Here is a 27490-nt window from a genome sequence, read left to right on the forward strand (position 1 = left end):
GTGGAAGAGTATTGTGAAAGATTCAATACTGTTTACAACACCATTCCATAAGACATCAAGCCCTCCCCTGGCCTAGCCCTAATTGATTTTCGAATTGGTTTCAATGTAGATATGGAATATCAACTTAGATAAAGAGACCCGACAACTTTAGAAGAAATGCAATTAAAGTTGAAGCCAACATCCAGGACAAAAAAGCCAAATTGAAGTCTGAACGCAGAGTAACCATAAAAGATGAACTTTCTACTTTTGTTGTTGACCATAAGTGATCTAAAAATCACTAGTGAGTGAACTCAGTTAATTAATTAATGAAGGTATTACAGACTCATGTGTTGGTGTGTGTCTATGTTATCTTAGGCAACAGATCGATAAGATTGCAAAATAATAGACACTGGAAAACAGTAAGAGAAACATAGCAAGCAAAATAGAACGCAACAAAATTTGATAAGGAGTTCACCCAATCCTCCTGGGCTACATCTCTAGTCCAGCTTTCAACGGTGGTCTTCTTTTATTATGTCTTTTAAGTAGAGTTTTTACAATGAGGAGCTCAATTTGAGTCTCCTGAAACAGATGATGCTTAGTAGGGTGGTTCTTGGATTCCCCAAGGCACTAGAGTGCATAGACTCCCCCTTACCAAGTCTCGACCTCAACTGGTCCTAATGGGATGAGTCCAATTTGGTACTCAGTTCCCGAAAAATATCCTCACAGGGATTGCTTAAACCTATGAAGCCTGGTTCTGTCTGTTCAATGTTGCCTTAGCTCTGCAGGTCAGCTCGCTTCTCTGCTTCTGTCTCTCTGTCTCAATGTCTCTTCTCTTCTCACTTTCTTCTTCTTCCTTTCACCGTCTTCTTCTTCCTTTCACTGTCTTCTTCTTCCTTTCACCGTCCTTTGTTCTTTGTCTGTTCATGGCTTAAAGCCAATCCATCCCTTGACTGTTCACTTCCTCTTCCACTTGGAATTCCCTTCCTCTGCGTCATCGCCACTGTGTAACGTCTCACAGGGAGGTGGTCACTCGTCCCTTCACAAATTTAGCACCAGATCTTCCTCAAACGGTTTGGTATTTTGACTAACTTGTGAAATGATTCATCTGCCAGGTCAGCGGTCGAATCGGACTTCAAACCTTATGCGCTGTAGCTTATTTTCTCCTTCTAAATCCGGTTTCCCATCGGGCGCAATCTCCACCGTTAGATTTGGGGCCTCCAGATCCTACGGTTATCGCTCTTATCGCACGGTTGACTTGCTCGAACGTTAGCCCGTGATGAGAGTAGTTTTCTCTCTCATCCGTCGGACACGTGTCGTCCAATGTATGGAATCGCTCGTTCTCCTGACAAACCCACTTACCGCCTGAAACGCCTCCGATATCCCGCTAGTTTTGGAGCGTGGGACCCACCTTCAGTTTTAGCACTTTTCCCATGGTTCTCTGGCTTCCCTTCTGACTGTGCGCCTGTGGATTTTCCTTCTCGAGGGGTTTTTCCCAGCGATGCATGATTAGCGCTAATCACACATCAGAAATGGCCTTTGTTTTCTGATCTGAGCTTCCTAACTACTAGTTTTGCGCCACTGCACGGTCTCCATGGGCCTCAGTCAATGCGCTTTGACCGAGGTCCTCGTCATTCCATGCTGGCTACAAACTGCCACTGTCTAGAGGTCTTCCTGATAGCTCATTGTACAAACTTCAAAAACTTGTGAACAATGAGCTATCAGGAAGACCTCTGGATAGTGGCAGTTTGTAGCCAGCACGGAACGACGAGGACCTCGGTCAAAGCGTGTTGACCGAGGCCCATGGAGACTGCGCAGTGGCACAAAACTAGTAGTTAGGAAGCTCTAATTAGAAAACAGAGGCCGTTTATGATGCGCGATTAGCGCTAATCGCGCATCAGAAATGGCCTCTGTTTTCTGATATGAGCTTCCTAACTGCTAGTTTTGCGCCACTGCACGGTCTCCATGGGCCTCGGTCAACGCGCTTTGACCGAGGTCCTCGTTGTTCCGTGCTGGCTACAAACTGCCACTATCCAGAGGTCTTCCTGATAGCTCATTGTTCACAAGTTTTTGAAGTTTGTCATGTTTTGATACAGTCATAAAACTCTGATAATTTTCATGGATCCAATTCGGATCATGGCCTTCCCACTGAAAAAGATTTTGGACCACCAAAAGTTGGTTTTCAAGCATTGACTAAGTGAGGGTGCAATTGTCTCACTTGTCCAATCTCTATCCATTTTGCACTGCTCGACTTTGAACCCTTGAGCCCAACTCTGAGGTACTCAACATCTCCCCTGCGCGTCGTCCTCACCTTCCTATCCAGAATTGTGTCTTCCTGCAATTCATTAAGATATTCAGGTAGCAGGTCATCAATAGAAGGCAATTGACTCTGCTCTTCAGGATCCTCAATTAGTGAAGGTTCAAACAACCTCAAGCTATCTACATTTACGACTGAGTAGATGTGCATGTAAGTTGGTAAATCAAGGCAAAAAGCATTCTCACCAATTTTCTCAAGTATAATGAAAGGTCAATACCTGATAGGCTTTAGCTTTTTACCTTCACCTTGCATCCTGTCCTTGCTGATATACAGCCAGACTTGATCAACAAATTGGAAACTATGCTCTATCCAATGTTGTCATGCCTTGCCTTGTATTTGGCCTGGCTCTTTTCCAGCTATTCCTGTATTGCTTGGTGGATCTCTTGAATTTGTTCAATGAACTTAGTTGCCTTGTCCACATCATTGTGTCCATCAACTGTGGTGTCTTTACCAAAGAAAAAATTCAAAGGATACCTTGGTGTGAAACCAAAACAGGTCTCAAAAGGAGATCTCTGTGTAGAAGAATGTTTGGCTCGGTTGTAAGCATGCTGCACATAACACAAATGTTCATCCCAAAGCTTAGGATGCTTGCTGCAATATCCTCAGAGTAACTGGATTAATATCCTGTTGACCACTTCTGTCTGGCCATCGGTTTGTGGATGGAAAGCTGTGCTTTTCTTCAGTTTGGTGTCCATCAGTTTCCACAGACTTGACCAAAACTTTCCCACAAATCGGGTGTCTCAATAAGATATAATGGAAGTGGGTAATCCAAAATGTTCTTCCCATGTTTTGCTAAATATCAGAATGTCATCCAGATATACAATAACAAAATCATCAAGAAAAGGTCTGAGAACATCATTCATTATTCTCATGAAAGTAGAAGGAGAATTAGTTAAGCCAAAAGGCATAACCAACCACTCATACAATCCCTGCTTTTTTTTGAAAGCAGCCTTCCATGCATCTTGTTCTGCAACTCTGACTTGATGATATCCACTATGCAAGTCTAGCTTGGAAAAATAAACAACTTCTTTCAATTGATCTAATAGATCATGTATGTGAGGAAGGGGATAATGATTTTGATTGTTATCTTATTCAGTGCTCGGTAATCAATGCACATTCTCCACGAGCCATCTTTCTTTCTCACCAAAACAATTGGAGATCTACATGGTGATGTGCTAGGTCTGATGAACCTCTTCTCGAGAAACTCCTGCACCTGCTTCTTGATTTCAACATTCTTTAAAGCGGACAACCTGTAAATTCCAATGTTAGGGAATGGAGCATCTTGCTGCAAATTAATTTCATGCACTATTTCCTTTTTGGGTGGTAGACCTTTAGGTTCTCGAAACAAGATATCATACTCTGAAACAACTCTTTCTAAATCAGCTTGTTGTTTAGCATCACAACCCTCAAATACATTGGTTTTATCAGGTTTCTTTTCCTTTACAACCATCAGTAAAAATTGTTTGCATGAATTTATCATTCGTTTCATCTGCCCTGAGTTTATGAGATTATAATTATTCTTGAGCTTACGAGCTCTTACAAAGTATTCGATTCCATCTTTAACGAGTAGATACTTATTCTCAGCTCTATAGAAAATAGCTTTTCTATCATACAAGTAAGGGATTCCTAAAACAATTCCACATATATCCAAAGGAATTATGTCTAACTCAACCTCATCTACAAATGCTGACCCAAAAGAAAACTTGAGTTTGCATTGTCTAGTCACTTGTAGTTGTGCTTTATCATTTAACCATCCTAATGGGTATGGTTTCTTGTAATCCCAACTTCTTTACAATTGCTTCAGAAATTAAATTTACTTGTGAGCCACTATCAAACAAAGTATCAATCTTTTGACTTTTTGAAATAACTCGAATATGGAAAAGCTCATGTCCTTTTCTCTCATTTTCTTCATCAATAGTAGATTGTGCAGAATTACTAGTAGATGCTTCAGAATTCTTACCTTTTATACCTATGGCTGCAATGGTTGTTTCATCTCCTGAGTCTGACCCCAAATCTTTCTGAATAGCTGCAGCAGTCTTCTTCTTCTTGCCCTCAAACTTCTTAGGTCTCAGCTCCGATGCAGAATCCAACAATGCTCATCATCATGCCCATCCTTCCTATAGTGAGTGCATGAAGACTTGCTTTTCTGTGCAGTATTGGCCTTCCTTGCTTTCCATTTCTGTTTTCTTTTCTCCTTATTCTTGCTTGCAGTGGGTTGGGACGATCCCCCAACTTCTGGGTTTCCATTCTTTCCTCTAGCTTCTAGATGCACAGTTTGAACAGACACCTCATCTATACTTGTGGGATTAAACATGAGGATAGTGTGCCTCATGTAGCTGTGTAGACCACCGATGTACTTCAACAGAGTCTCAGGCGAGTCTAATGAGATTCCTAGAATCAATGCTTTCTTTCTAAATTCTTGGGTGTATCCTTGTACACTTTGCCCTTTCAACTGATGAAGAGTTTGCCAGCTCATCATGGCTTTCTGCATGTAGGCCAATGGATATAACTTCTTTTTGATTGTAGAAAAAAATTCACTCCAGAAAGAAATAGTCTTACAATGTCTCTTCATGTCAGCTTGGGTCCCGCCTTCCCACAAAACCAAGGCAATGCCTCCAAGGTGTAGGCTTGCCAGCTGAATCTTTCTCTTGTCTGAATCAATACTCTGCACTCTGCAATAAACATCAAGTTGTCTAATCCAATTGTCTAGCTTTTCTGCATTCAACTCTCCATCATATATTTACGCCGTAAGGCGTTTCCCTCTGAAATGAACTCTCCAAACTGCTGTCGTGTCAAAATATGTGCAATTCGATTTGGTTTTAGATGATCGGGTAATCATTAACCGTTGATTTGAATTGAGCAATGCCAGGCACGACGCTCCATACGAATCGTCAACCGTCTTTCAACAAGATGTTCCACAAGGTGGGGCTGGACAACACGGGTTACAACATCACCAAGTATCTCTACGCCATGTCGGACATTCACATCCCAAAATGGTTCGGCCGCCCATCTTCCATGGACGATAATACATGGAGCAGGGACTCCAACTGGATTGGATATGTTGCAGTCAGCACAGATGAGAAGGTGAGGCGCCTGGGGAGGCGAGACATCGTGGTGGTGTGGAGGGGGACTGTGACGCAGCTCGAGTGGATGGAGGATTTTCAGGATATTCTCCATCCCCTGGGAGAGGTAGGCAGCCTGCACGAGAATTCATCAGTGAAGGTGGAGCGAGGGTTTCTGAGCATATATACCTCAAAGGACCACAACACGGGATACAACAAGCTCAGCGCATCCGAGCAGGCAATGAAGGAGCTCGGCCGCCTGGTGGATGTGTATACGCAGAAAGGAGAAGACGTGAGTATCACCATGACCGGCCACAGCCTCGGCGGTGCCCTCGCTCTGCTCAGCGCTTACGAGGTCGCAGCGAAGGGCCTCAATTCGCTGAAAACCGATCCCGACAGGAACGTCCCTGTGACTGTGTTCTCTTTCGGAGCTCCGAGAGTGGGCAACTGGGCTTTCAAAGACAGATTGGAGGCTATGGGGGTTAAGGTTCTGCGCGTGGTGAGCGAACAGGACATGGTTCCCAAGATGCCCGGGATCATCTTCAACGAAGGGATGGAAAAATTCGAGCGACTGATGAAGCCGTTGCTTGACCGTTTCCCCTGGACATACGCTCACGTTGGAGTGGAAATCAAGTTGGATCACGGACGTTCGCCTTCTCTGAAACCAAATCTCGACCCTGCAGATTATCACAACCTGGAGGGATATCTTCATTTGTTGGATGGGTACGAGAGCTGGTGCGCCCCATTCCGATCAGGGGATGCCAAACGAGACGTGGCGTTGGTGAACAAGGCTTCCGACATGCTGAGGCCGGAGTTAATGGTGGCGGGGAACTGGTATCAATTGGAGAACAAGGGCCTCGTCCGCAACTCGTATGGAAGATGGGTGCAGCCTGAATGAGAAGCCGAGGATATCCCATCTCCTAACCACGTACTAGTGCAAGAGTCTCTGGGTTTCGAGGTTCCAATATAGTGAATGTGTACAGATCAATGTGTGAAAGTAATGCATTTGCGCTATTTTTTATATATAAAAAGAGTATCTTAGTTTTTAGGAATACATTTTTCGAGACTCTGACTAGCAAGGCATGTTGGAACTAAAAAGCAAAACAAATTCCAATCATTTACAGTCTGTCAATATGATCTTTAAAAAGAAAATATAGCTGTTACAGACATGAACAGAGCTACCAAAGAGCATATTAACTCTCAAATATTCAAAGAAAAATTTAGAAAATATGAAAGCTGCAACATATTAACTTTCGAATATTCAAAATCTAAGTTCTGAAAAATTTAGAAAATATGAAAGCTGCCGGAGTAGACCCTGCTGTCTTGTATATATGAAGCTTAGGAGATGACTCCAGGTGTTCCAATCACACCTTTTTTGGAAAGCATATTTGTAATATGGTTTTGCAATGTGTGTAAAGCATATCTTTAATATGGTTTTCGTTTCAGGAAAATGTGTGCAAATGATATGTGCTGAAAGGTAAATTTTGTGGATTTAATACATTTCATCCCGTATGACATCACTGCAGGCTGAAAGTAATTGAGCCTTTTTATCCCATCAATACAACTTTTTAAATCCCCAAATACCTGAATATCTTTGATGTTGAGCCACTGAAACAAGTATAAAAAACCCCAGATGCAATAATTTCTGCCCAGTTATTAGTACCCTACCACCTTAAAAACATGTTTATGTTGTATATATGGCCGTAGTACCAGCTGAGATATGTCAAAATAATAATATGGTATAAAAACTCTTATAAAGGTTCATAGTTGTGTGTATGAAAGATATATAATTTATCAGTTCTATTGAACATATAAAAACCAGTCACAAAGTTTATAATATAGAGAAAATAAGATTGTCCTCCTGATAATCCACAATCAAAGAAAAAGCATGTAAATTGCTTTGAAGAAAAACTGACTTTATTACATTCTTTGAAGAAAAACTGATTTTATTACATTGTTCCGAGAATTGTTTAGTTTTTAGGAATACATTTTTCGAGACTCTGACTAGCAAAGCATGTTGGAACTAAAAAGTGAAACAAATTCCAATCATTTACAGTATGTCAATATGATCTTTCAAAAGAAAATATAGCTGTTACAGACATGAACAGTGATACTAAAGAGCATATTAACTCTCAAATATTCAAAGAAAAATTTAGAAAATATGAAAGCTGCAGCATATTAACTTTCGAATATTCAAAATCTAAGTTCTGAAAAATTTAGAAAATATGAAAGCTGCCGAAGTAGACCCTGCTGTCTTGTATATATGAAGCTTAGGAGATGACTCCAGGTGTTCCAATCACACCTTTTTTGTAAAGCATATCTGTAATATGGTTTTGCAATGTGTGTAAAGCATATCTGTAATATCGTTTTCGTTTCAGGAAAATGTGTGCAAATGAGATGTGCTGAAAGGTAAATTTTATGGATTTAATACGTTTCGTCCCGTATGACATCACTGGAGGCTGAAAGCAATTGAGACTTTTTATCCCATCAATGCAACTTTTTAAATCCCTAAATACCTGAATATCTTTGATGTTGAGCCACTGAAACAAGTATAAAAACCCCAGATGCAATAATTTCTGCCCAGTTATTAGTACCCTACCACCTTAAAAACATGTTTATGTTGTATATATGGCCGTAGTACCAGCTGAGATATGTCAAAATAATAATATGGTATAAAAACTCTTATAAAGGTTCATAGTTGTGTGTATGAAAGATATATAATTTATTAGTTCTGTTGAACATATAAAAACCAGTCACAAAGTTTATAATATAGAGAAAATAAGATTGTCCTCTTGATAATCCGCAATCAAAGAAAAAGCATGTAAATTGCTTTGAAGAAAAACTGACTTTATTACATTCTTTGAAGAAAAACTGATTTATTACATTGTTCCGAGAGTTGTTGATCCTTTTGTTTAAATAGCCTTGCTGTGCCTTTGTCTATTTGAATTGGATGCAGAGGAATTGTTTGGATGGCCAAAAGTGGTCGGAATCTGGGCAAAATAATTTCAAAAAATCTTGTAGATGCAGTGTTTGAATTTTATTTTTGATAGTAGAAATAGATTCAACACCATCAAAAACATCTAGGACACTTAAAATTTTGAAATTTAACAACTATAACTTGGATTTACAAAAATCTTTACCAAATATTTTCTAAATATAACCTAAATTTCCATAACAATCTAGACAATTCCTCAGCTAGTTAAACTATGGCATTTAGATTTGTTCTTACACAATTCATGGATCCTTTGATTCTATGAATGTGATGAAAACTGATAGGAGAGAAATGCATGAGATTTGAAATCATATTTTGATATATTGATAACAAGGTGTAGTTTCTTATTTCGAATGTTCCATTGATCAATCTATAATAAGTTTGGAATTTCTAGGTGATATTTTTTTCCTTTGCCATTCAGATATTTAGAGAAAATAATTGTTTCAATAAGATACATGAAATCTGAAATAAATATAAAAATGTTCATTTCATCTAATCTTATATTAAAGTCGCATCTCTGTATCAATGTTGAACATTTTGATTCTCAGTATCCAATGGGTAAGAGCATAATTTTGAGATCTGCCATTAACAAGTGGGTTCCACCCAATATTCCCACTATCTGTTATTAGGTCATTTTAATGGTGGTAATTAATAGAATTTGTACTTACATTTACATTAATGGTTTAAAGTACATCATTTTAATTGTGGTAATTAGTAGAATTTATTATTAATGGTTTAAAGTACATGTTATCATTGGGAATTTTACTGGGCTGTGTAAAGGAAAATCCCAAGGTAACATTGAATTACTTTTTAGATTGGAAGTGGACCTTTCCAGCTTAGAGAGAGTTATCTCTCATAACTCAGTCACCCTGTGTCACCTCAATAACTTGCTATTTAATCAGTGTAATGGCTAGATATTATGTACGATAAGAATTAAAATGTTGTAAGACAAAGTGAAATATCCATTGGGCATGGAGTAATGATAATTAGCAAGAAATCTGATGGATCCATTTAAAATGTTGTAGAACAGAGTGAAATATCCATTAGGCATGGAGTCATGATAATTAGCCCGAAATCTGATGGATCCTCCATTGCCTGGGTATGGATATTAAGGGTTAAAATGTTGTAGGACAGAGTGAAATATCCATTGAGGATGGAGTCATGATAATTAGCAAGAAATCTGATAGATCCTCCATTACCTGGCTACAGATATTAAAAGCAGGATAGATGAAACTTTCTTAGATTATCAGTGTAGTTGAAAGTTGAATGGGGATGATAGTCCACTACAGTAGAGCATCCAACGAGGATGAATTCTAAAGTAGCTTTAGAAGGAAATGAAAGTATTTGATTGTAAGAAAATAAAGCATCAATGAGAAATTCTAAAATATTTGCTTTCCAAAAAATGAAAGTATTTGATTGTAAGAAAATAAGACATCAATGATAAATTTCAAAATATTTACTTTCAATAAAAGATTGAAGATTACATATAAAATAAAATCACCTAAAAAGAAAAAAATTCAACATAAAGAAATAGATAGGAAAGTAGCATCTCAAAATTCAATAGGGAAATTTGCATCTCCAGTGATGTAAGTCTTTCAGAACACAGATGCACATGCATGCAATTTCCTATAGTTAGGATTTTTTTTTTCCTCCAGTTCCTTAAGCTGCTCTGTTGGATTTCTGTCTGGATAACTCTCCTTCAATCATGGATGCTAAGACTACTTCTTCAGAGAAAATGGAGATAGACCTGATGGTATGTTTTTTTATCAATTCAATGAACTTTTAATTTCTGATTTTCCTGATAGATAGGGAGGTGGTCTAAATAACTATATGATGGGTTTTTGTTCAGGTACCTCCAGAGAAAGAAGCTAACATTTCAGAGATTGACAGTACCGTTGTTGCGGCAAATAGAGCCACTACTGAATTGCCAGCAGAAGGAACTGTAAGAGTGCTTCACTTTCTGCATCCCATGTTGTGTAGTAGTTTTTTGAAATATGGGATAAATTGCCTATAACAAGGATGAAGTATATTAGTGTATAAAAGTTTATTGCAGCCACTTAGGTAAGAATGCATGTCATTGCTGAAGTATTTCGTGTAAATTCTGCTTTGTGATTGTAACAGATGGGAGTCAGCAGTGCATTTGAAGGCAAATCTATATCAGTAGATAAAGTAAGAGATCAGGAGAAAAGGGAAGATAGTTCAGAGTACAAAGAAGGGGAGAAGAGCTCTTGTAAGGGAGACCTCATAGAGGGAAGTGTTGTTGAAAGACATATAAAGGTGGAAAACATTAAGGAAGAAAGTCAGGTAGACAGTATACGAGGAAACGATAATGATTCAAGCAAATTATTGCCACAGAAGCAGGAGGTAATCACCAAGACTGATTCAAGAATGCAGAAACAAGAGAAACCTGGTTAGTGAACTTGCTTTTAGTGACAAGAGATTAATCTGAAAATCCAATTTATGGATTTTGTTTTCTTGCTTGTTTTCCATCTAAAAAACCTCTTCCATTTGTCATGGTCACGTTTTCATACTAATATACATCATCATATTTCTAACTGCCGGGTTCCATCAGATGTTCCATCTCTTGCCGTTTCAGCTTCATGTGCTGTCAGTTGCTCCACCAATGGAGCTGTTGGACCTTCACCCATATCCATGGCTGTAGCAGGGTGGCCTGGAGCCTTATCTGCTCTTGGGTATGAACATCTCTCTACCCTGTTATGTTGATCATGTTGTTTTGTTGTTGCTTGTAATAAGCAATCATTTTCTCAGCTGAAACAAGGATTTGTTCAGCAGGTATTTTGGACCAGCAGTGGCTACTTGGCCTGGAACATCTCTGCCTGGAATGATTCCTGTTGAAGGAAACTTGATGAAAGGCATACATGTAGCTAATTTGTTTCCACTGATCCTTTAGTTGTGGACTACTTTACATTGCATGGTGAGTCCTTGTAATTTGTTGATTATCGATGTACGCTGGTCAATTCTTGGTAATGAAGAAGGTGACATGCAAGCTTTTATATTTTATATTTTATTGTTAAGTTATTTATGGCTTCCTTAGGGTTGATTTTCCCATGCTTTGAACCTATCAGATCATTGGACTGTCATAGCTCCTGGCATGCACGTTATCATTGTATCTATGAATGGGTTTTTCTGCTTCTTGGCTTCGATCATGACCATTTGGGGTGGCCTTCTACATTGATTTCCATCTGCCTTCAACATCATGACCTAAAGAGTCTATGATGTGTTTTGTCTTATAAGTTGGCATGTGTTCTGTTTGATCATTCTTTTGTGTCTTCGATCATGGTTTCAGTATTCTTGGAGTATTCCTGGATATAGTCTTCCAATTGAAGTGTTATATTTGTTAAAAGATGTTCATATTTTCTCATTTTATCATGTGATGAATCAGTGGGGATAATGAAATGAATGAATTGGGATATCGATTTTATGTTGTCCTTCATGAAATGTTGTTCAAGTCGACATCTTTGAGACTTACCAATATATTCTCTGATGAAGGATTCGTGGTAGAAGGACCTTGAAAAAAACCTCGTTCCTCAGATTTTGGCAAAGATGATTAGATTTCAGAAATGACAAATCAAACACATGTAACCATCAGTGTTGTTAGATTTATCACCAGCAAAATCTAACACTAAAAATTCAAATTCACCAAAGAGTATTTCAGAGGAAAATCATTGTGATAATTGAGTAATATGGAGAACAACTACAGATCCGTGCTACTAGCATTTTTCCAGGGAAAATAACCTTGCAAATTGAAACCCAACGACACCCTCTATGAAGAAACCAAAAATACCAGAAACCCTTGTCTTCTCGTCAGATCTACCAAAAGATTCATATAACCATAAGTAATTTCAATACTCTTCCACAAGAATCCTCAGCAAACATATCAGTCTTCAACAGTCCAAAGGTGAGAAATCTCTTCAGAGATGACTTATTGCTTTGACTCACTGTTTCCAATAATCCATCTTTCACAATCTTAGAAATGAACTGTGTATGCAAATAGCCACGCTTACAAAGATAGAATTAGATAGAAATGAGGGTGATGAATATGCAATATACAACCAATTAATAGGATTCTCATTGCTATCATTGTTACAGTCACGCATAAGTCAATGTCATGCAATCAGTGTTACTCTTACAACATCAACAAATCGTTAAGGATTTGTCACACAAGGTTTCTGTCTTGTGTCAAGGTCTTTAGCTATTAGTGCTATTGGTGAAGCTTCAGACCTAGGATCACAACTTGAAGAGAAGAAACTGGTAGAGCCTCCTAATCTGAAGATAAATATCACAAATACCCAAAGAAAAGCTCGGTCTTCTCAAGTAATGGTGCTTCTGAGTTTGCTATTGAGGCATGACAACACAAAATTGTACATTGCTTCCTTTCTATTTTTTGAGGGGAAATGTACACTCTGAGTAGCCACTTGTGATATTAAAACAATGAGCTCTGAGGTCAATATAATGCTCAGACTTATTGAGAAACAAGAGCTGGAGATATTCAATAGAAAAAGATGGAGATGGGAGTTTCAATGGACAATCTGCTTCAAACAATTTCAGCTCACGGAATCAGGAATTGATTTCAATTATTATGCCTCTATATAATTCATTCTCTGATGAAGGATTCGTGGTAGAAGGACCTTGAAAAAAACCTCATTCCTCAGATTTTGGCAAAGATGATTAGATTTCAAAAATGACAAATCAAACATCCATAACCATCAGTGTTGTTAGATTTATCACCAGCAAAATCTAACACTGAAAATTCAAATTCACCAAAGAGTATTTTAGAGGAAAATCATCGTGATAATTGAGTAATATGGAGAACAAATACAGATCTGTGCTACCAACATTTTTCCAGGGAAAATAATCTTGCAAATTGAAACCCAACGACACCCTTTATGAAGAAACCAAAAATACTAGAAACCCTTGTCTTCTCGTCAGATCTACCAAAAGATTCATATAACCGTAAGTAATTTCAATACTCTTCCACAAGAACCCTCAGCAAACATATCAATCTTCAACAGTCCAAAGGTGAGAAATCTCTTCAAAGATGACTTATTGCTTTGGCTCACTGTTTCCAATAATCCATCTTTTACAATCTTAGCAATGAACTGTGTATATAACTAATATTGGAATAGAAGATGTGAGCACATTAACCCAACGCTCTTGATCTAATAATCCAATGGCGAAAGGTGAAGAAATATCCAAATTCCATAAGACATTAGAAATTAAGTAAAGTTTAAAAGCAAGTTACACTTTCACTGGATCTGACAGCTCTCATGACCCATGATTGAAGGTCTATATTCATACCATATCGTAACATACATAGAACTTAAAGTCAACTTACACTTTTGATATATTGAAGGGTCAGAGTGAGTTGAGATTGATGGTGAATATTCATATTAGGTTGTAACTTGCAGAGTTTTTAACCATAAGTTACATTCCAGTGAATCTAACAATGAATTTTTAAATGGGTGGAGTTAATAGAATTATAACAAGTGGGTTCCACCCAATATTCCCACTATCTGTTACTAGGTCATTTTAAAGGTGGTAATTAATAGAATTTGTACTTACATTTATATTAATGGTTTAAAGTACATCATTTTAATTGTGGTAATTAGTAGAATTTATTATTAATGGTTTAAAGTACATGTTATCACTGGGAATTTTACCGCGCTGTGTAAAGGAAAATCCAAAGGTAACATTGAATTAGCTTTTAGATTGGAAGTGGACCTTTCCAGCTTAGAGAGAGTTATCTCTCATAACTCAGTCACCCTGTGTCACCTCAATAACTTGTTATTTAATCAGTATAATGGCTAGATATTATGTACGATAAGATTTAAAATGTTGTAAGACAAAGTGAAATATCCATTGGGCATGGAGTTATGATAATTAGCAAGAAATCTGATGGATCCATTTAAAATGTTGTAGGACAGAGTGAAATATCCATTAGGCATGGAGTCATGATAATTAGCCCGAAATATGATGGATCCTCCATTACCTGGGTATGGATATTAGGGATATTAAGGGTTAAAATGTTGTAGGACAGAGTGAAATATCCATTGAGGATGGAGTCATGATAATTAGCAAGAAATCTGATAGATCCTCCATTACCCGGCTATAGATATTAAAAGCAGGATAGATGAAACTTTCTTAGATTATCGGTGTAGTTGAAAGTTGAATGGGGATGATAGTCCAATATAGTAGAGAATCCAATGAGGATGAATTCTAAAGTAGCTTTAGAAGGAAATGAAAGTATTTGATTGTAATAAAATAAATCATCAATGAGAAATTCTAAAATATTTGCTTTCCAAAAATGAAAGTATTTGATTGTAAGAAAATAAGACATCAATGATAAATTTCAAAATATTTACTTTCAATAAAAGATTGAAGATTACATATAAAATAAAATCACCTAGAAAGAAAAAAATTCAACATAAAGAAATATATAGGAAAGTAGCATCTCAAGAATCTTTGGATCATAAAATCAAGAATTTTTGGTCCAATCAGATTCAATTTATCTCAAATTTACACAGTAATTTTTTCTCTCTGAAACTGAACCCTTTGTCCTTCTTTTCATCTGTTTTATAGAGATATTACATATGTTTTTTCATCTGTTTCATAGAGATATTACATATGTTTTTTCATCTGTTTTATAGAGATATTACGTATGTTTTAGATCCAAAATCTGTGGAAAAATATTAACTACGAAATATTCAACATAAAATTGTACACTGCTTCCTTTCTATTTTCTGAGGGGCAATGTACACTCTGAGTAGCCACTTGTGATATTAAAACAGTGAGCTCTGAGGTCAATATAATGCTCAGACTTATTGAGAAACAAGAGCTGGAGATATTCAATAGAAAAAGATGGAGATGGGAGTTTCAATGGACAATCTGCTTCAAACAACTTCAGCTCATGGAATCAGGAATCGATTTCAATTATTATGCCTCTATATAATTCATTCTCTGATGAAGGATTCGTGGTAGAAGGACCTTGGAAAAAACCTCGTTCCTCAGATTTTGGCAAAGATGATTAGATTTCAGAAATGACAAATCAAACACCTGTAACCATCAGTGTTGTTAGATTTATCACCAGCAGAATCTAACACTGAAAATTCAAATTCACCAAAGAGTATTTCAGAGGAAAATCATTGTGATAATTGAGTAATATGGAGAACAACTAAAGATCTGTGCTACCAGCATTTTTCCAAGGAAATTAACCTGGCAAATTGAAACCCAACGACACCCTCTATGAAGAAACCAAAAACACCAGAAACCCTTGTCTTCTCGTCAGATCTACCAAAAGATTCATATAACCGTAAGTAATTTCAATACTCTTCCACAAGAATCCTTAGCAAACATATCAGTCTTCAACAGTCCAAAGGTGAGAAATCTCTTCAGAGATGACTTATTGCTTTGGCTCACTGTTTCCAATAATCCATCTTTCACAATCTTAGAAATGAACTGTGTATGCAAATAGCCACGCTTACAAAGATAGAATTAGGTAGAAATGAGGGTGATGAATATGCAATATACAACCAATCAATAGGATGCTCATTGCTATCATTGTTACAGTCACGCATAAGTCAATGTCATGCAATCAGTGTTACTCTTACAACATCAACAAATCGTCAAGGATCTGTCACACAAGGTTTCTGTCCTATGTCAAGGTCTTTAGCTATTAGTGCTATTGGTGAAGCTTCAGACCTAGGATCACAACTTGAAGAGAAGAAACTCGTAGAGCCTCCTAATTTGAAGATAAATATCACAGATACCCAAAGAAAAGCTCGGTCTTCTCAAGTAATGGTGCTTCTAAGTTTGCTACTGAGGCATGACAACACAAAATTGTACATTGCTTCCTTTCTATTTTCTGAGGGGCAATGTACACTATGAGTAGCCACTTGTGATATTAAAACAGTGAGCTCTGAGGTCAATATAATGCTCAGACTTATTGAGAAACAAGAGCTGGAGATATTCAATAGACAAAGATGGAGATGGGAGTTTCAATGGACAATCTGCTTCAAACAATTTCAGTTCACGGAATCAGGGATCGATTTCAATTATTCCGCCTCTATATAATTTATTCTTTGATGAAGGATTCATGGTAGAAGGACCTTGAAAAAAACCTTGTTCCTCAAATTTTGGCAAAGATGATTAGATTTCAAAAATGACAAATCAAACACCTGTAACCATCAGTGTTGTTAGATTTATCACCAGCAAAATCTAACACTGAAAATTCAAATTCACCAAAGAGTATTTCAGAGGAAAATCATCGTGATAATTGAGTAATATGGAGAACAACTATAGATCCATGCTACCAGCATTTTTCCAGGGAAAATAATCTTGCAAATTGAAACCCAACGACACCCTTTATGAAGAAACCAAAAATACTAGAAACCCTTGTCTTCTCGTCAGATCTACCAAAAGATTCATATAACCGTAAGTAATTTCAATACTCTTCCACAAGAACCCTCAGCAAACATATCAGTCTTCCACAGTCCAAAGGTGAGAAATCTCTTCAGAGATGACTTATTGCTTTGGCTCATTGTTTCCAATAATCCATCTTCTACAATCTTAGAAATGAACTGTGTATGCAAATAGCCACGCTTACAAAGATAGAATTAGATAGAAATGATGGTGATGAATATGCAAAGATGTGGTTGAGTTAGAGATTGCAGAATCATAGGTTTTCTTTATTTCTGGATGAAGTTTGGAGATATGGTTCCCAGTTGATGGAAGAAATTTGGTTTGTTGCTGCTAACCCACCACTACAACTCGAGACTTGTTGTAAGTTCAAGGAATCGCAAAGTCCTGTCAGAAATTGGAGTTGCAGAGACATCTATAATAAGAATGGGGCATTTGGTAGAAGAGGAAAACTGACAACTATTTTTAATTCATCCTTTTCGAATTCCATGATTCAGTTGGGGCTTACTCATGAGGTTCTTCTTCGGTTGTCCACACTCAGGGAAAGTGTTCAACCTTCAGCCAGTTCTTTGTTCTTGATTGGCATATCTGATTACAAGTTATTTTCTCACTGATATACAACCAATCAATAGGATGCTCATTGCTATCATTGTTATAGTCACGCATAAGACAATGTCATGCAATCAGTGTTACTCTTACAACATCAACAAATCATCAAGGATCTGTCACACAAGGTTTCTGTCCCGTGTCAAGGACTTTAGCTATTAGTGCTATTGGTGAAGCTTCAGACCTAGTATCACAACTTGAAGAGAAGAAAATAGTAGAGCCTCCTAATATGAAGATAAATATCACAAATACCCAAAGAAAAGCTCGGTCTTCTCAAGTAATGGTGCTTCTAAGTTTGCTACTGAGGCATGACAACACAAAATTGTACATTGCTTCCTTTCTATTTTCTGAGGGGCAATGTACACTCTGAGTAGCCACTTGTGATATTAAAATAGTGAGCTCTGAGGTCAATATAATGCTCAGACTTATTGAGAAACAAGAGTTGGAGATATTCAATAGACAAAGATGGAGATGGGAGTTTCAATGGACAATCTGCTTCAAACAATTTCAGCTCACGAAATCAGGAATCGATTTCAATTATTATGCCTCTATATAATTCATTCTCTGATGAAGGATTCGTGGTAGAAGGACCTTGAAAAAAACCTCGTTCCTTAGATTTTGGCAAAGATGATTAGATTTCAGAAATGATAAATCAAACACTTGTAACCATCAGTGTTGTTAGATTTATCACCAGCAAAATCTAACACTGAAAATTCAAATTCACCAAAGAGTATTTCAGAGGAAAATCATCGTGATAATTGAGTAATATGGAGAAAAACTATAGATCCGTACTACCAGCATTTTTCCAGGGAAAATAATCTTGCAAATTGAAACCCAACGACACCCTTTATGAAGAAACCAAAAATAACAGAAACCCTTGTCTTCTCGTCAGATCTACCGAAAGATTCATATAACCGTAAGTAATTTCAATACTCTTCCATAAGAACCCTCATCAAACATATCAGTATTCCACAGTCCAAAGGTGAGAAATCTCTTCAGAGATGACATATTGCTTTGGCTCACTGTTTCCAATAATCCATCTTTTACAATCTTAGAAATGAACTGTGTATGCAAATAGCCACGCTTACAAAGATAGAATTAGATAGAAATGACGGTGATGAATATGCAAAGATGTGGTTGAGTCAGAGATTGCAGACTCAGAGGTTTGCTTTATTTCTGGATGAAGTTTGGAGAGATGGTTCCTAGTTGATGGAAGAATTTGGTTTGTTGCTGCTAACCCACCACTCCAACTCGAGACTTGTTGTAAGTTCAAGAAATCGCAAAGTCCTGCCAGAAATTGGAGTTGCGGAGACATCTATAATAAGAATGTGGGATTTGGTAGAAGAGGAAAACTGGCAGCTATTTTTTATTCATCCTTTTCGAATTCCATGATTCAGTTGGGGCTTACTCACGAGGTTCTTCTTTGGTTGTCCACACTCAGGGAAAGTGTTCAACCTTCAGCCAGTTCTTTGTTCTTGATTGGAATATCTGATTACAAGTTATTTTCTCACTGATATACAACCAATCAATAGGATGCTCACTGCTATCATTGTTACAGTCATGCATAAGTCAATGTCATGCAATCAGTGTTACTCTTACAACATCAACAAATCGTCAAGGATTTGTCACACAAGGTTTCTATCCTGTGTCAAGGTCTTTAGCTATTAGTGCTATTGGTGAAGCTTCAGACCTAGGATCACAACTTGAAGAGAAGAAACTGGTAGAGCCTCCTAATCTGAAGATAAATATCACAGATACCCAAAGAAAAGCTCGGTCTTCTCAAGTAATGGTGCTTCTAAGTTTGCTACTGAGGCATGACAACACAAAATTGTACATTGCTTCCTTTCTATTTTCTGAGGAGAAATGTACACTCTGGGTAGCCACTTGTGATATTAAAACAGTGAGCTCTAAGGTCAACATAATGCTCAGACTTATTGAGAAACAAGAGCTAGAGATATTCAATAGACAAAGATGGAGATGGGAGTTTCAATGGACAATCTGCTTCAAACAATTTCAGCTCATGGAATCAGGAATCAATTTCAATTATTATGCCTCTATATAATTCATTCTCTGATGAAGGATTCGTGGTAGAAGGACCTTGAAAAAAACCTCGTTCCTTAGATTTTGGCAAAGATGATTATATTTCAAAAATGACAAATCAAACACCTGTAACCATCAGTGTTGTTAGATTTATCACCAGCAAAATCTAACACTGAAAATTCAAGTTCACCAAAGAGTATTTCAAACGAAAATCATCGTGATAATTGAGTAATATGGAGAACAAATACAAATCCGTGCTACCAGCATTTTTCCAGGGAAAATAATCTTGCAAATTGAAACCCAACGACACCCTTTATGGAGAAACCAAAAATACCAGAAACCCTTGTCTTATCGCCAAATCTACCAAAAGATTCATTTAGCCGTAAGTAGTTTCAATACTCTTCCACAAGAACCCTCAACAAACATATCGGAGCATGTGTCATTGATGAGGGCCAAAGATTTCAAAAGGGGTTCTGGACAGCGGCTACCACATGTGTCCTAGGAAATATGCAGATGTAATTAACTTGAGAAGTTTGATCCGCAGACATAATTCATATGAGAAGTTTGATCCACCTACAAAAGAAGAGAGACAGTGAAACACAACATGACATAGCCTTATAAATTGTAAACCCAACAGGCCATCGAAACCCTAGTCAAAATAAAACAAAAAACTTTTCAAAACAATCGTCAATTTTCCAGAAATCCTTCAACCGCATGGAAGAATCGTGCATTTGATATGCATTTTCACCCTCACGCACACTGTGTTTTTGTATTTTCATTAATAAAACATAATATAATTATAGGTTTGGGTTTAGAAATTGTCAAAAATAAAGAGTTTAGGTTACCAAGATGAAAAATAAAAGTCAACCTTAACAAATATCCCTGGACTCCTGAGTTGAATACACTCCAATGACAATACCTATCTTGTGTCTTAATTAGCAAGGCCCAGAATTATGTGCAATATAAATTCTCTTACTTGAATAAGGAGGAGAAAAATAGAATTCCACATAAGAGACTAATTATTTTAATTAACTAAATAATAATAGAAAGTAAATAAATCACCTTTTTTTTACTACATTATTTACAATGATTTTAAAACATACTTTCAATGTTACAACTATTATTTTTTTATGAATATATGTGATTTAGAAATAAACAAATTCAAATTAAAACTCATTTATTATGATTTTAAAGCATACTTTCAGTGTTAAGCAACCATTAAAATTTTATGAATAAATTTGACTCCAGAAATAAATAAATTCAAATTATGAGTAGAATTTTTTTTGCGATAAGTTATGAGATGCAGAAGATTCGTTGTATAATCCCAACCACAGGTATGATACAAGAGAGACTAATTATTTTTATTAATTAAATAATAATAAAAAATTAAAATTATGATTTAGTTCTAATAATCATCTTCATCTTATTGGAGAGAGACTAATTATTTTTATTAATTAAATAATAAAACAAATTAAAATTATGATTTAATTCTAATAATCATCTTTATCTTATTAGATTGTTTACTATGATTTTAAAGCATACTTTCAGTCTTTCACAACCATTAATTAATTTTTATAAATAAAAGTGACTTTAGAAATAAATAAATTCAAATTGAAACTAAATTACTATGATTTTAAAGTAAATTCAAATTAAGTCACATGTACAATTTATAGTGTTCTTCCTACCTCTCCTCTCCTTTGGCTATAGCTTTCCCATTGAGCAACTTGGTAGCTTCATAGTCATGAACAACAATTTATATGCAATATTAATTCAATAATTAATAAAAAATAGTGTCAGGCACCCTAAATCAATTTCATTTCTACTACATCTCTACATTTCATTTAGATTTTCCCATTCCATGTCCTGATTGTTTCTCAATTTATGCCTTACGGCGTTTCCTTTGCAACATTTGGTGCTAATGCTAGTGGTAAATCAAATTTAACATCTAGTTTAATCAAAGATGTCTTCTTTTTATGTTCAGGGCTATTAGGAGGTGTGAGAAAGCTTTCCTCTTTCCCTTTTCCTTTTGAGTGGTCATGGAGGAAAGAATCTTCTTCTCTTTTATCTTGTTTAGAGCCTGATGAGTCTTCATCTTTATGTTTTCTAAAATCCTTAAACATTTCCTCTACCATGGACCTTATGGCTAGGAAACTATCTATGAATTGAGGGTCTGGCCCCACAGAACCTTCCTCTGACATTATCTTCTGAGGATAGACTCTTCCAATCTCAGGACTAGTTTCGACCAACTCTCCTTCTCCTAATTTGAGCTTTGATCTAGTTAGCATTCAAAAGCTAAATCCAACACAAGCTTGTCTAACCTTACAACCTATAGCTCTGATACCACTTGATCTGAAAATCACTCATGAGTGATCTCAGTTAATTAATTAATGAAGGTATTACAGACTCATGTGCTGGTGTGTGTCTATGTTATCTTAGGCAACATATCGATAATATTGAAAAATACATAGACACTGGAAAATAGTAAGAGAAACATAGCAAGCAAAACAGAACAAAACAAAATTTAATAAGGAGTTCACCCTATCCTCCTGGGCTACGTCTCCGCTCCAGCTTTCAATGGTGGCCTTCTTTTATTGTGTCTTTTAAGCATATTTTTTACAATGAGGAGCTCAATTTAAGTCTCCTGAAACAGATGATGCTTAGTAGGGTGGTTCTTAGATTCCCCAAGCCACTAGAGTGCATAGACTTCCCCTTACCAAGTCTCGACCTCAGCTGGTCCTAATGGGATGAGTCCAATTTGGTACTCAGTTCCCAACAGATATCCTCACAAGGATTGCTTGAACCTCTCAAGCCTGGTTCTATCTGTTCGATGCTGCCTTAGCTCTGCAGGTCAGCTTGCTTCTCTGCTTTTGTCTCTCTGTTTCACTGTCTCTTCTCCTCTCACTGTTTTCTTATTCCTTTCACCGTCTTCTTCTTCCTTTCACCATCTTCTTCTTCCTTTCACCATCCTCTGTTCTTTTTCTGTTCATGGCTTAAAGCCAATCCATCCCTTGACTATCCGCTTCCTCTTCCGCCTCTTCGGATCGCCTGTTGCTGTCCGCTTGGAATTCCCTGCCTTTGCGTCATCGCCACTGTGTAACGTCTCACAGGGAGGTGGCCACTCATCCCTTCATGAACTGAGCACCAGCTCTTCCTCAGCGATTGAATCAAACTTCAAACCTTATGCTCTGTAGCTTATTTTCTCCTTCTGAATCCAGTTTCCCATCAGGCGTAATCTCCGTCGTTAGATCTGGGGTCTCCAGATCCTACGGTTATCACTCTTATCACGTGGTTGACTTTCTTGAACGTTAGCTTGCGATGAGAGCGGTTTTCTCTCTCATCTGCCGAACACACGTTGTCTAATGTATGGAATCACTCGTTCTCCTGACAAACCCGCTTACCACTCGAAATGCCTTCGATATCCTGCTGGTTTTGGAGAGCGGGACCCGCCTTCGGTTTTAGCGCTTTTCCCATGGTTCTCTGGCTTCCCTTGTGACTGTGCACTCAGGGCTTTTCCTTCTCAAGGGCCTCTGTTTTCTGATCTGAGCTTCCTAACTACTAGTTTTGCGCCACTGCGTGGTCTTCATGGGCCTCAGTCAGCGCGCTTTGATCGAGGTCCTCGTTGTTCCGTGCTGGCTACAAAATGCCACTATCTAGAGGTCTTCCTGATAGCTCATTTTTCACAAGTTTTTGAAGTCTGTCATGTTTTGATACAGTCATAGAACTCTGATAATTTTCATGGATCCAATTTGGATCAATAATATTGATAACTTAGTGAGAGTAGTGAATCAAATGATGCAAAGAATGAACATTAATGACCAAACTCAAGCAAGAGAAAACCAAAATGTCCCACAAACTAGAAACCAAAACTTTAGAAGGAATGTTCACCAAATTAAACAAATAGAACAAAAGGGCCCCTCCTTTTTAGGAAAATTACACAGATGATGAGGGGAATATTGTGGAAGATTTGGATGATAATCAAATAAACTTGTTGGGGATAAGTGATGATGAAACAATTTTCCTCACTCAAGAGGAGCATGAAGTTTTTATTATAGCCCAGACTAAAATAGATTGTGAAGAGTCAGATGAATACAAACAAGGATTTGAACATTACATAATGGAAGTTCATAGGCAGTATAATCTTAGAAGTAAGAAAAATCAAGATATTGCAAATAAAAAGAATCCTGAAAATCCTGTTAAAAATGTCTCTGATTCTGATTCCAAGAAAACAACAGAGAATCCTCCTAAGAAAACCATAGAAAATCTTGGAAAGAAGCCAATATAAGTTACTACAAAAAGGACAATTGATACCTTTTCTAGAACCACTCAAAATGATCTCCCTTCTACCAACCAACAAACAGAACTGGTCACAAAAATAGTTACTGATAAGTCTGATTTTCCAAATCTACTTAAGAATCAAACACCATTCAGTATTGAACATGAAATTGCCAAGCTGAAAATTTCTATCCCCTTAATTGAATTAATGAACAAGAATGTATATAGGACTCAGGTCATGAAATCATTAAACATTGGAGAGAAAAATGACGATGTAAATTTGAATGATGATCAACCTAAACTCTTATCTGGGCCAAAAGTTGAATACAAACCACAAGAAGGAGGGGTCCCTCCATTTTATGTCAGTTTGAATATTCATGATAAAATTCTCCATAATGCTATGCTATTTTCAGGTGCATCCCATAATTTAATTCCCAAATCTGTCATGGAAAAACTAGGACTTGACATTACTAGACAACAAAAATATTTGTATTCCTTTGATTCTAGCAAAGTTAGATGCCTAGGTCTTATCAAAGACCTATGTGTTACTTTAGCCCAAATCCCTGCTAAAAGTCTAGTGATGGATATAGTGTTTTCAGACATTCCCCCTAAGTATGGCATGCTATTGTCATGCTCATGGGGAGCAAATTATAATGAACCCTAAAAATGGACATGACTTATGCCACTATACCAGTGTTTGGTAAACATATAAGACTGTATAGGGAAACTTTAATGAAGTATATGGTCAGTAGTTAAGAGAAACCACATAACTATCCTCTTTAGTCTGTTCATTCCGACATGGACTCTTTCATTTTTTATAATGATGGAGACATTGATGCACAGGTTACTCAAGAAGAAAAGGACATTGATGAAAAACATGAAAATCAAACACCAATTGTGCAACAAAACACTGAAACTAAACCTTTTTGGAACATGAGCTTTGATGGCTTTTGTAGAAAATCAAGTTCAGGGGAAGGTGTTTGGGTGTCCAATTCAGGGAACAATCATGCAGAAGGTCATTTTGTTGGCATTATGATATAGGTATGGCACAAGTGTTGTCCTTGATGGCAACTCTCTCAGATGAAAGATCACAGTATAGTAGGTAAACAACAAGAATGAAGAAAGAAAGGTATACGTAGGTTCACTATATACCAAGTCGCGTATACACACAAGTTCTCTATATACAAAGGCACGTATAATGTACACACGCACTTTCACAGAAGGAAAGGTGAGTACATGTTGGAAAACTAAGTTTTGGTCCGTGGTATTTGGGTCCATGGTATTTTGGTATTGGTCCATGGTATTTGCTCTGAGGTATTGACCCTAGGTATTGGTCCTACGTGGTTTTGGACCATGGTATTGAGAGAGGCCTAAACCTATATAAGAAGAAGAAGATCATTAGGCCAAAGGGAAAGTGTGCAAGGATTGAATATCTGATGAATAGGAGATCCATTATGCTGGTTATGGGTTTGTGATGCTTTGCTTGATCTAAACCAAGGATGCACCTATGATGGATAAGGATCATAAGGCTTGGAATGTATTATCATTATGTGATTTGAACATGGATAGACTAGATCTGAATTATTGACGCATATTTTATTGTATAAATGTTATGATCTGGGTATGACTGATGTCTGGTATAGCTATAAAGTTTTGAGTTAATATTTGTAGATATGTACGCGGGTTCGCTTTGGTAAAAGCACATATACATGCTGGTTCGATGCATCAGAGTCACGTATACAATATGAAGTATGATATTTGAAGTTGTAGTTGGATCTGGTTGTTGTTGCAGAATTCTGTGGTCTGCTCTATGTTCTGGTGACTGTGTTTTGTTGATAGGGTTTCAATGTTTCAATGTTGGGTGATTCAGAGATTGATGATGTAGGTGTAGTTGATGGGTGTATTGCAGTGGTGATTAATTTTGTGCTTCAATGTTGTTGGTGGGTCTAGTATGAAAATTGGATGAAACGTGGCCTTTAGATTATGGTGTTGTGCTTTAGGAGTATCCAGTATGAAAATTTATGAAATGTGGTCCCTGGAAGAAAAGAGAAGGTCGTAGCCTTCTGTAGGCCGGCACCTACGTACTGGTAAACATATTGGCCAATACAAGAGCCAGGGGATTGGAGCTCCCTTCCAGTAGCATCTGGAAAACGAGTGAAGGTTGGAGCCTTCAGTAGGCCGGTGCCTACGTACTAGTAAACATATCAACTAGTAAAAGAGCTAGGGGGTTGTAGCTCCCTTCCAGTAGTAGCTGAAGAAAAAGAGAAGGTTGTAGCCTTCTGTAGGTGGGTGCCTGCGTTCTGGTATGAGTCTGCACCAGTACAATATTGTAAACAAGTTTTTCTTATACTAAAGGAAGACGACAACAAGTGGTTTTTGTCCCGCATTGGGTTTCCACCTTATATCATGGTGCTCATGTGTGTGTCTTATGTGTGATGATCTGTTCTGTTTTTACTGCACCTAGTTACTGTTTATATGGTTAATGAAGTTGTGATGCACTAATTAAAGATCAACATATGATGAATTAACTGAATCATAAGTTTGCTGGATATATGCTAGTTGCATTAAACACAGTTGCATGTACACGCGGGTTCCCTTAACTAAAGTAGCGTATATGAATCTGATTATGGAAATGAAAAATTTATTGATTTGCTAATACTGATTCACCCCCCCCCCCAAGTATTATTTCCAACAATTGGTATCAGAGCCAGGTCCTTTGGTAGAAGCTTGATCACTTGAAGGAGATCCGTAGAACAATGGGAAAGAAAGCACGTCAGAAGAGGAAGACAACTCAAAGGAACAGTGACAGCGTGCTGTTAGGTGGAAGCAAGTATTCAGATTCTGAATCACCTCAGATTGAAGATGAACCAGCAAATGAAGCATTAGATAAAATCATAGATCAACAAGATCTATTTAACAAAAGGGAGAGTTCCCTCAAAGAAGAAGTTATCAGTTTAAAAGCTCAGCTAGAGTGTGCCTTCAGAGTACGTCAAATGCTGCAGGAGCAGAATGAAGAACAAGAAAATGAGATTCTCAAACTAAGGAAACAAGTGGAAGAAGGAAGAAAGTCTGAAGAAATCTTGAAGAAGCAATATCTGGAAAAGGAAGAACAACATTAGGTTGAGGTAAATATATTGAAAGGTAAATTAGAAGAAAAGGATAAACTATTATGATTTCAAGACAGTACTAAGATTTTGGATGATATTCTTAGTAGTCAAAGGTTGCCCGCTATCAAAAATGGTCTTGGTTTTTATGAATCTATTGAAGGTGAATCTAGCTCACAAGGTGAGGCAAGGAACTCTAATGCAAAATCCGAAATGTTCAACAAGGAGATGAGAGGTCAACCCCATCAACAACCAAGGAAAGAAAGTCTTCAAAGAAAATCTTTTGCTCCTAACTGTGGAAGTGATAGACGGTTATTTCCTCTGATAAATAATGTTGAATGTTATGTATGTCATAATCTTGGACATGTTGCAGCAATATACAGAAGTAGAATGGTTCAAGACCGTCACACAGAAAGAGCATCACATTCTAGGTACTTTAAGGGGTATTTTTTTTCTTGCAATATGTTTGGTCACAAAGCTGTTGACTGCTACAGAAGGAATATGAAATATGTAAGATGTTATGCATGTAACAAGCTTGGACATATATCAAAGGAATGCAGGAGAAGATTTTGGACACCAAAGCAAAAGGAGCATACATCATATCAATCCTAGGTATTGAAGAAGACAGAGTTATTGTCAGAAAGATGTGGCATAACTCAGTTAGCAGACGTAACAGACCCTAGGG

General features: G+C 37.2%; 1 pseudogene; it reads left to right on the forward strand.

Moving 5' to 3' along the window:
• Positions 1 to 5155: 5155 nt before the first annotated feature.
• Positions 5156 to 6325, forward strand: LOC149162370 (phospholipase A1-Igamma1, chloroplastic pseudogene; annotated as a pseudogene).
• The last annotated feature ends 21165 nt before the right edge of the window (positions 6326 to 27490 follow it).

The sequence above is a fragment of the Pinus tabuliformis genome, chromosome 5_2 (assembly GCF_031772625.1).
Source record: "Pinus tabuliformis cultivar Carrire ecotype Pingquan chromosome 5_2, CPIR1, whole genome shotgun sequence".
Classification (NCBI taxonomy): Eukaryota; Viridiplantae; Streptophyta; class Pinopsida; order Pinales; family Pinaceae; genus Pinus; species Pinus tabuliformis.